At 41.7% G+C, this 9714-nt stretch overlaps 1 long non-coding RNA gene across 2 annotated transcripts; it reads right to left on the bottom strand.

Moving 5' to 3' along the window:
- Positions 1-294: 294 nt before the first annotated feature.
- On the bottom strand, positions 295-9285 carry LOC141445228 (uncharacterized). Of its 2 annotated transcripts, none has more exons than XR_012453302.1 (3): positions 9158-9285; positions 1936-7729; positions 295-500 (listed from the first exon to the last, which is right to left on the bottom strand). It is a non-coding gene; the product is annotated as an uncharacterized lncRNA (long non-coding RNA). The 2 variants fall into 2 exon arrangements; XR_012453303.1 differs by lacking the exon at positions 295-500 and having other exon boundaries at positions 557-2019; positions 2107-7729.
- Positions 9286-9714: the final 429 nt, after the last annotated feature.

The following is a 9714-nucleotide window of genomic DNA, read 5'->3' as shown; positions in this document are numbered from 1 at the left end:
TTTACACTTTGTGTGTGTGTGTGTGTGTGTGTGTGTGTGTGTGTCAGTTTATCTCTTAGGTCATTGTATTACTTGTTTCTTTTCAATATTTCATCGTTCATAAAAAAATATTAAAACCGGCCAAGAGCGTGTCGGACACGCCCAAAATAGGGTTCCGTAGCCATTACGAAAAAATTAAGTAATATTTTTCTAAGGATTTCGTATTTTATACCAAGTTATCTTCCAAGTTTAGATATATTTTATACCTTAGGTTGTGATGACGTCACGCGGTCGTGACAAAATAAAACAAACAAGTATAAGTCACACAAGTGTATTCCCGTGCTCAAATAATAATCGAGAAATGGTACAACCAGTACCTACTTAGAGATAAGAGAATTAAATGGGGTAAGGAACGCCGGTCGACAACCCTTTGCTTATAGCTAGATACAATCTCAATACTATAACTATTTAAATACTTCTTTCCCCAAGGAAGGCGTCCTGGGGATGGTAAAGGTCTGCTCCTGAAATGGAACAGGGGAAAACTTAAGCTAAACTGGAAGCACATGGCACCCCCCAAAACACTTTGCTACTAATAATACGTAAGGGCAAAATTATTTCAGGTTTTATAAATTTTATTAAGGGTAATTTAGTGAAGTAGAACGTTCAGGCAAACTACAGGACCTGGCACGAACATTTTCCAACCAAAATACTCATGGGGCAAAATTATCTACGAATCATTAAATTTAAATTAAGTATGATATAGTGAAACAGGACGTACAGGTAAGCTACAGGACCCTGTAGAAACACTTTTGAACAATAATACTCATGGGGCAAAATTATCTCGGTTTAATAAATTTTATTAAGAGTAATTTAGTGCAGTAGAACGTTCAGACAAACTACAGGACCTGTCAGGAACGTTTTTCAACCAAAATACTCATGGGGCAAAATTATCTACGAGTCGTTAAATTTAAATTAGGTATAATAGAGTGAAACAGAACGTACAGGTAAGCTACAGGACCCTGTAGAAACAGTTTTGAACAATAATACGCATGGGGCAAAATTATTTCCGAGTGTTTAAATTAAGACTAAAGTCGTCAAGTGTAGCAAACGCACATACAATGCATGGGACATAACGACAACCCCTTCTCAATGGCAAGCAAAGGGTGAAAGTATTATTTTTTGATTTATTCGAATTTCACATGATTAACTAAATCCAACATCGCTAAGCTATATGACCACTCGGAAATACTCCCCCCCAATATTACGCATGGGTGATTTAAATGCCTGAACTAATAACTTGGATCTCCCCGGCCCCGCTAAATTTACTAGCAAATTTGCCCAGAACGTTCTACATGTATTAGCCTACATGTAATAGTAATCCTAGGTACAAGTATAACACGAACACAGTTTAATAATGACCTCTTAGCTTCCAGTCAATTATAACAAAGGATGTATGCGGAATAGTGTCAATGCAGGTAACATTTGCTAGAGACACAGTCGAAACATTCGACAAGTATTACAGCCATAATGTAGGGATAATATATACTTGAAATCTACAAATAATTTGTAATATGTATCATAGTCAGTAAGGTAATTAATTGTATGGGCTAAGTTGCCCGTAATAAACGAATTTATTTATTATTAATATTATACCTTATATGGCATCAACACCATTAAGTTGGCGTGCCTTTCATGGGTTCCAATGGACGGCAATTATTTGGTTAAATACGCCCAGAGTCCTAGTCAAGCGGAATAATGGCAACTTAGGTTCATCTTAACCTTAAGGACGTTATTACCTCCGTTGAACTTTCATACCGTTAAAATATACGACAGAGGTTATGCAATAGGTATAAAACTGTGGCACTAACCAATGATGAGCGATCTAAGAGGAAAACACCGATCCCACGGCACACAAGATATACTCCTCAGATGGAAACAAAACAGAATTGTACTCACCAGCAGCTTATTTATTATACAGCTCCGGAGGCAGTTCAGGTAAGTTCTGCGCCTTCCTTGACCTCGCTGCGTGGTGAGGAGCAGCTAAAAGTTGACAAAGGAACAGCGTTTAGCGAGGATAAAAGAAAGGCAATGAGGTCACTACATAACAATAAAATAAGGTCTAATCACCTGGTGAATATAGAATCCCGGGAACCCGGTGGATTGTCGAAGCTTCCGCCTTATTACTATGGTTTACTTGTGTGTAATTTTGTAAATTTTGATTTATCTTCCGTATTAGTGAATAAATGTCCTCTATGTTCCTTCTCCTTCTATTAAAAACGCTGAATAACACCTGTAACAAGCAAATCATCCCTATTACGAAAACTGCTAGCAGATGTAGTACAAGATGGAGTCATGGCCTCCGCCAAGACAAATTGACAAGAAAATTACGTATTTACCTGTTACGGGTCAGTGACCCACACAATCCGCTTCCAAACTTCGCACCACTATCGACAAAGTAATAAAAATATACAATAAATCCTTGTAGAACAATAAAATAAGAGTTCTCGTGTCGCGAACGCGCCCAGTCACGGCGAGCGACCTCAACGAGAAAAAAAAACTCCAGCGCGCCACAGACTCAGGCGGCCGCCGTCAACCATCCAGTCGCCCCGATTCGGCAGATTGGACGCGGCAACCGCGTCGGGTCATGACTCATAAAAAAAAATGTCACAGTACCCCCTTCCCCACGAAAGAATTCCCACCGGGAATTCGGCGGATGACCTCATCCGGACACACAGTCCTCGACAGGACCCTTAACACCTTGGCATCATTGCGAACAATGCACGACCCTAAGTGGGGCGCGGCCTACGGTGTAAACAGCAGCTAAATAATAAAAGACCAATCTTTCCATACAAAAAGCAGAACATCTATAAGGTTGAATCCACTTTGAAATCTTTGATATGCCACTTACCAATACGTTTACCACTACTGTCCTCTAATTCGAAGACTAATGGCGACAGCTTTCTGATAATCCGGCAATGCTCGTACTTCGGGGCCAGTTTGCTGGTAAAATACTTTTTAGCATCACTCAAGCGGTAGGAGCGTTTCCATACATAATCCCCAAACCTTTAAATTCAACGGCCGTCGCCGGCGGTTGTAATACTTAGCGTTTCTCTCATGCGCCTTGGACAACTCTTTCTTAACTCGCTCGAAAATATGCCTTAGCTCCCCCAACTGGAGGGCGTAATCGTCCCGCGATGAAAAAATGATCTCATCAATTTCTTCTGTGTTTGCATAGACACTTCCATCGATGACAGCTTCACGTCCGTGAACAAGCATGAAAGGAGAAAACTTCGTGGTCTCGTTCACGGCAGTATTAAGAGCAAATTGAATCTTAGCGATGTTCACGTCCCAGGTGCGATGGTCCGAACCGACCAAGGAAGAAATAGCGGTTATGACCGTGCGGTTGTAACGTTCCACCGTATTTACTTGCGGACAATACACTGGACTGAAATGTACATGCGGTATCCTGTATTTTGAAAATAACGCTTGTACCTCCTGCCCCGTAAACTGTGGGCCATTGTCAGCGAGAATGGTTTGGGGAACACCGTGGGCGAGGAAGACATGATCTTCCAATCTTTGTGCAATGACTTTGCCTGTAGCACGCCTTAGGGGGAACAGTAAACAATACTTGGAAAAAACGCATACAACAACCAACAGAAATGTATTCTGGGAACGAGAAAGGGGCAAAGGGCCCACCAAGTCGATGCTTACGCACTGGAAAGGTCGCAAACACACTTTTGGACTCCCCATGAGTCCTGGAGTAGACTGATTGGAATGTTTATAAGCCTGACATATAACACAATTAGAAACATAACCCACTATGTCCTTATACATACCCGGCCAGTAGTATCGTAACCCAATTCTTTTATGAGTCTTCGCAATTCCCAGATGGGCAGACCTAGGATCAGAGTGATTCTCGTCCAACACGGAATCGCGCTGTTCCAAAGGCACTACTTCCTTCCATTCAAAATCCTTGGCCAAGATATTCTTACCCCGAGTAAACCAATAAAGCCGGTCGCCTATTATCTGAAAGTTAGGACAAGATTGAGGGCTCGTTAAACAACGCTGCAAAACATTATTGTACCATTGATCTTGGGTGGGAGTCGAAATACTAGCTACGGGCACGGCTCGGGATAACGCATCAGGAACCACGTTTTCTGAGCCCTTGCGATGTTCAATCGTAAAATTGTACGGAGACAACCGGCATCCCCAACGCTCTAATCTTCCTGATGGGTTTTTCAGGTTAAGAAACCACTTCAAGCTGGCGTGATCGGTTATAATCTTAAAAGGCTTACTACCCTCCAAATAGGGCCGAAAATGCTCGACGACGTGAACAACAGCGAGCGCCTCCTTCTCTGTGGCCGAGTAATTCCGTTCCTGAGCATTCAAGGAACGGCTACAATAAGCGACAGGGTGTTCCTGACCATCCAGAACCTGTGTAAGCATTCCTCCAACTCCATGTTCCGAGGCATCAGAATGCACAATAAAAGGCTGTGAAAAGTCCGGACAAGCCAGAACAGGTGCCGAAGTAAGAGCACTCTTCAATTCATCGAAGGCTTCCTAAGTCTTGGAGTTCCATTCGAATGGAGGGGCACTCTTGCGAGTCGATGTCAACGCATTGAGAGGTCCTGCTACATTGCTAAAATTCCGGATGAAACGCCGGTAATACGACGCAGTGCCCAAAAACCGTTTGACATCCTTGCGGCAAGTAGGCGTAGGGAAATCGACGATTGAGCGGATCTTATCCGGGTCCGTGCGGAGGCCCCTGTCATCAACCACGTACCCTAAATACCTTAACTGTCGTCGAAAGAAGCAACACTTTGCCAAATTCACCGTCAAATTAGCAAACTTTAATCGCTCCAAAACTCTCATCAGAAGTTCCAAATGCTCCTCAAAGGAGGAACCCAAAATGATAATATCGTCCAAATAAATAAAGATTTTATTGCCAAACTCAGGACCAAACAAACGATCCATAAGGCGCTGCTGAGTGGCTGGCGCAGAGGTTAAACCAAAACACATCCGTTTAAAATGATATAACCCGCGGCACGGAACAGTGAACGCGGTCTTTTCTTTAGACTCTTCGCCTAAAGGAATTTGCCAAAAAGCAGACTTTAAATCGATGGAAGAAAGAAATTTACAATCTCGAAGCTGATCGAGGATATGGGAAATATACGGTAACGGATATGCATCATGCTTGGACACTTCGTTAAGCTTCCGGCTATCCAAACAAAATCGCCACCCCCCATCGGATTTAGGTACCATGGTGACGGGATTGTTCCAAGGACTGTTACTTTCCTCCACGACATCCATTTGAATCATTTCATCTAACTGCCTATTTAGCTCAGCTAGCTTTTCGGGGGACAACATGTAATAGCGCTGCTTAATCGGGTGGGGAATTTCCAGTATCTATGTGATGGGTGATAAGGTGGGTGCACCCTAAGCCCTGCCTTTCAGCGGAAATACCTTCATACAATTTAAACATTTCATCAGCACGTTGCCTTTGATCAACCGTTAAGGAATCATAAGGATGCAAATGATTGCCCGTAGACTCAGAAATCGCAGCTTTAGTTGGCACCACCATGGACACAGCCTTCCTACGAACTAATAAATCCAACACATCCGGTGCTATCCCAAACGCTTTCCAAAAGTTTATTCCCAAGATCATAGAAGTAATGCCAGGTATCACATAAAATTTAACCACGCGTGTCCGTCCCTCGACCGTTACCGGCAAATGCATGTAACCGATGACGGGGGAGGTCGATCCATTCGCAGTAACAATGTGCCGGAAATCATTACTATTGTGAATAGTTGCGGATTCACGCAGTACATCAACATCACTACCCACAATTGAAACTTCAGACCCAGAGTCCAATAATCCATAAAACGGTAAATCATAAATAGAAATCTTAAGAAACGGCCGTGAGTCCGATTCTTGTGTTCGAAGACGAGTCGTCGCAACTTTTTGAGAAGCAAAAAAAAAATTTAACATAATCCAGCCATTGCTGCCACTCAGAAGCGTTAAAATTACCCGATGATGAGATAATATCCTTGCGGCGACTCGGCCTTAACAGTTTTTTGACCCGGATGAGGGAGGCAAAACGGGTTGACCAGAGGAATCTGTAGGATTGCATTGAGGACAGTTTCGTAAAGTGACATTTTTGAGTCCACAACGGTAACAAATCAAAGCGGGCGGAGCCGAACATTCAGCTAAGTTATGGGTGGATACGCGACAACGAACACAAAACTTCCCCGTCTCTACAGCCGCAGTCTTAGAGCACCTTCCACCCTTGTACGCTAAGTCGGGCGCTAGGGATTTTCCTGCCCTGGAGGGTTCCAAAAAGAGTTCGGATCGCTCTCGAGCCCGCTCAAGTAAACGGCAACTGTGTTTTAATTCCGTCCAATTCGTAATGGATTGTAAAGCTAATTTAGTGGAATAAAAGGGACGAATATTGAAACTTACGATGCTAAGTTTTTCCTCCTCCCCCATAGGTTTGATCAAACGCGAGAAATAATTCTCCATTACGCTTAAATAATTTACTATGGTTTCATCAGGCCCCTGCGTTCGGGAACGAATTTCCATTATCAATCGCTCGTCGAAGTCGTGAGGCAAATATTCATCTATCAAAATTCTCCTAAGTTCGGACCAGTTGTTAACCTGAGCTCTTACACCTCGATACCAACACAACGCCTCATCAGTAAACAATTCCGCCGCAGAATCAAACAGTCTACCATCCCGGATACCCCTAGAAACACACAGCTCCTCCAACCTCTGTAAAAACGCCCGCACACACGTTTTCCCGTTAAATTTGTGATTCAAGGAATTGATCGACTGGTTACGATCTCCTAACACCCGTAAGACGTCTTCTAGGCCAAAAGGCTCACTAGCCGGACGAGTCACAGAGCCACTCTTAAACGTATTAAACATTGAGTCCATTTTAGTTAGATACCGGTTAAGCTGGTCGGAAAGTTCCAAATGAGTTTTGAGGTCGGCCTCCTGTTCGGGGGTGACACGCGTCAGGCGGTAGTAAATATGGTGACAAGAGGCCTGAATACGATTCATTTTCTTTAAAGTTAAAGTTTTCGCAGCAAATAGGGAAACCAACTCTGCGATTTTCCCACTCAACAAGGTTAATTCCGCAGATATATCACCAGAAAATTCCTCAATTTCATCAGCAGGTGCATCACGGGCGAGCTCACGTATCTGCTTCCTCAAGTCATTAACATTTTTACTCGGTTCATCACCACGAATTTTTACCTCATACACGAGCTCGTCCTGATGCAACAAGTTATAATTTATAGGTCTGTCCTCCATGACAGAAGTTATGCCCTAAACTTTGGCAACCAGTCCGTACGTGAAAATGTAATAAAGGGTTTGTCGACCACCAAACAAATGAGAGCAATTTCCTAAGTACAAAGAAGGGTTGTCGACCTAAGGTTCAATGAGCATGTGATCATTAAATAAGTAAAGCGTATCCTTATTGTCCCTGTTCGGGCGCCAAAATTGTGATGACGTCACGCGGTCGTGACAAAATAAAACAAACAAGTATAAGTCACACAAGTGTATTCCCGTGCTCAAATAATAATCGAGAAATGGTACAACCAGTACCTACTTAGAGATAAGAGAATTAAATGGGGTAAGGAACGCCGGTCGACAACCCTTTGCTTATAGCTAGATACAATCTCAATACTATAACTATTTAAATACTTCTTTCCCCAAGGAAGGCGTCCTGGGGATGGTAAAGGTCTGCTCCTGAAATGGAACAGGGAAAACTTAAGCTAAACTGCACATGGCACCCCAAAACACTTTGCTACTAATAATACGTAAGGCAAAATTATTTCAGGTTTTTATAAATTTTATTAAGGGTAATTTAGTGAAGTAGAACGTTCAGGCAAACTACAGGACCTGGCACGAACATTTTCCACCAAAATACTCATGGGCAAAATTATCTACGAATCATTAAATTTAAATTAAGTATGATATAGTGAAACAGGACGTACAGGTAAGCTACAGACCCTGTAGAAACACTTTTGAACAATAATACTCATGGGGCAAAATTATCTCGGGTTTAATAAATTTTATTAAGAGTAATTTAGTGCAGTAGAACGTTCAGACAAACTACAGGACCTGTCAGGAACGTTTTTCAACAAAATACTCATGGGGCAAAATTATCTACGAGTCGTTAAATTTAAATTAGGTATAATAGAGTGAAACAGAACGTACAGGTAAGCTACAGGACCCTGTAGAAACAGTTTTGAACAATAACACGCATGGGGCAAAATTATTTCCGAGTGTTTAAATTAAGACTAAAGTCGTCAAAGTGATAGCAAACGCACATACAATGCTGGAACATAACGACAACCTCTTCTCAATGGCAAGCAAAAGGGTGAAAGTATTATTTTTGATTTATTAGAATTTCACATGATTAACTAAATCCAACATCGCTAAGCTATATGACCACTCGGAAAATACTCCCCCCCAATATTACTCATGGGTGATTTAAATGCCTGAACTAATAACTTGGATCTCCCGGCCCCGCTAAATTTACTAGCAAATTTGCCCAGAACGTTCTACATGTAGTAACCTACATGTAATAGTAATCCTAGGTACAAGTAAAACACGAACACAGTTTAATAATGACCTCTTAGCTTCCAGTCAATTATAACAAAGGATGTATGCGGAATAGTGTCAATGCAGGTAACATTTGCTAGAGACACAGTCGAAACATTCGACAAGCATTACAGCCATAATGTAGGGATGAATATATACTTGAAATCTACAAATAATTTGTAATATGTATCATAGTCAGTAAGGTAATTAATTGTATGGGCTAAGTTGCCCGTAATAAACGAATTTATTTATTATTAATATTATACCTTATATGGCATCAACACCATTAAGTTGGCGTGCCTTTCATGGTTCCAAATGGACGGCAATTATTTGGTTAAATACGCCCAGTCCTAGTCAAGCGGAATAATGGCAACTTAGGTTCATCTTAACCTTAAGGACGTTATTTACCTCCGTTGAACTTTTCATACCGTTAAAATATACGACAGAGGTTATGCAATAGGTATAAAAACTGTGGCACTAACCAATGATGAGCGATCTAAGAGGAAAACACCGATCCCACGGCACACAAGATATACTCCTCAGATGGAAACAAAACAGAATTGTACTCACCAGCAGCTTATTTATTATACAGCTCCGGAGGCAGTTCAGGTAAGTTCTGCGCCTTCCTTGACCTCGCTGCGTGGTGAGGAGCAGCTAAAAGTTGACAAAGGAACAGCGTTTAGCGAGGATAAAAGAAAGGCAATGAGGTCACATACATAACCAACAAAATAAGGTCTAATCACCTGGTGAATATAGAATACCGGGAACCCGGTGGATTTGTCGAAGCTTTCCCCTATTACTATGGTTTTACTTGTGTAATTTGTAACTTTGATTTATCTTCCGTATTAGGTAGTGAATAAATGTCCTCTATGTTCCTTCTCCTTCTAATTAAAACGCTGAAATAACACCTGTAACAAGCAAATCATCCCTATTACGAAAACTGCCAGCAGATGTAGTAACAAGATGGAGTCATGGCCTCCGCCAAGACAAATTGACAAGAAAATTACGTATTTACCTGTTTACGGGTCAGTGACCCACACAATCTGCTTCCAAACTTCGCACCACTATCGACAAAAGTAATAAAAATATACAATAAATCCTTGTAGAACAATAAAATAAGAGTTCTC

Source organism: Choristoneura fumiferana, unplaced genomic scaffold (assembly GCF_025370935.1).
Source record: "Choristoneura fumiferana unplaced genomic scaffold, NRCan_CFum_1 Sck3bRy_69;HRSCAF=245_pilon, whole genome shotgun sequence".
Taxonomy (NCBI): domain Eukaryota; kingdom Metazoa; phylum Arthropoda; class Insecta; order Lepidoptera; family Tortricidae; genus Choristoneura; species Choristoneura fumiferana.
The sequence above is the reverse complement of the archived record's forward strand: the minus strand, read 5'-3'. Positions and strand labels throughout refer to the sequence as shown.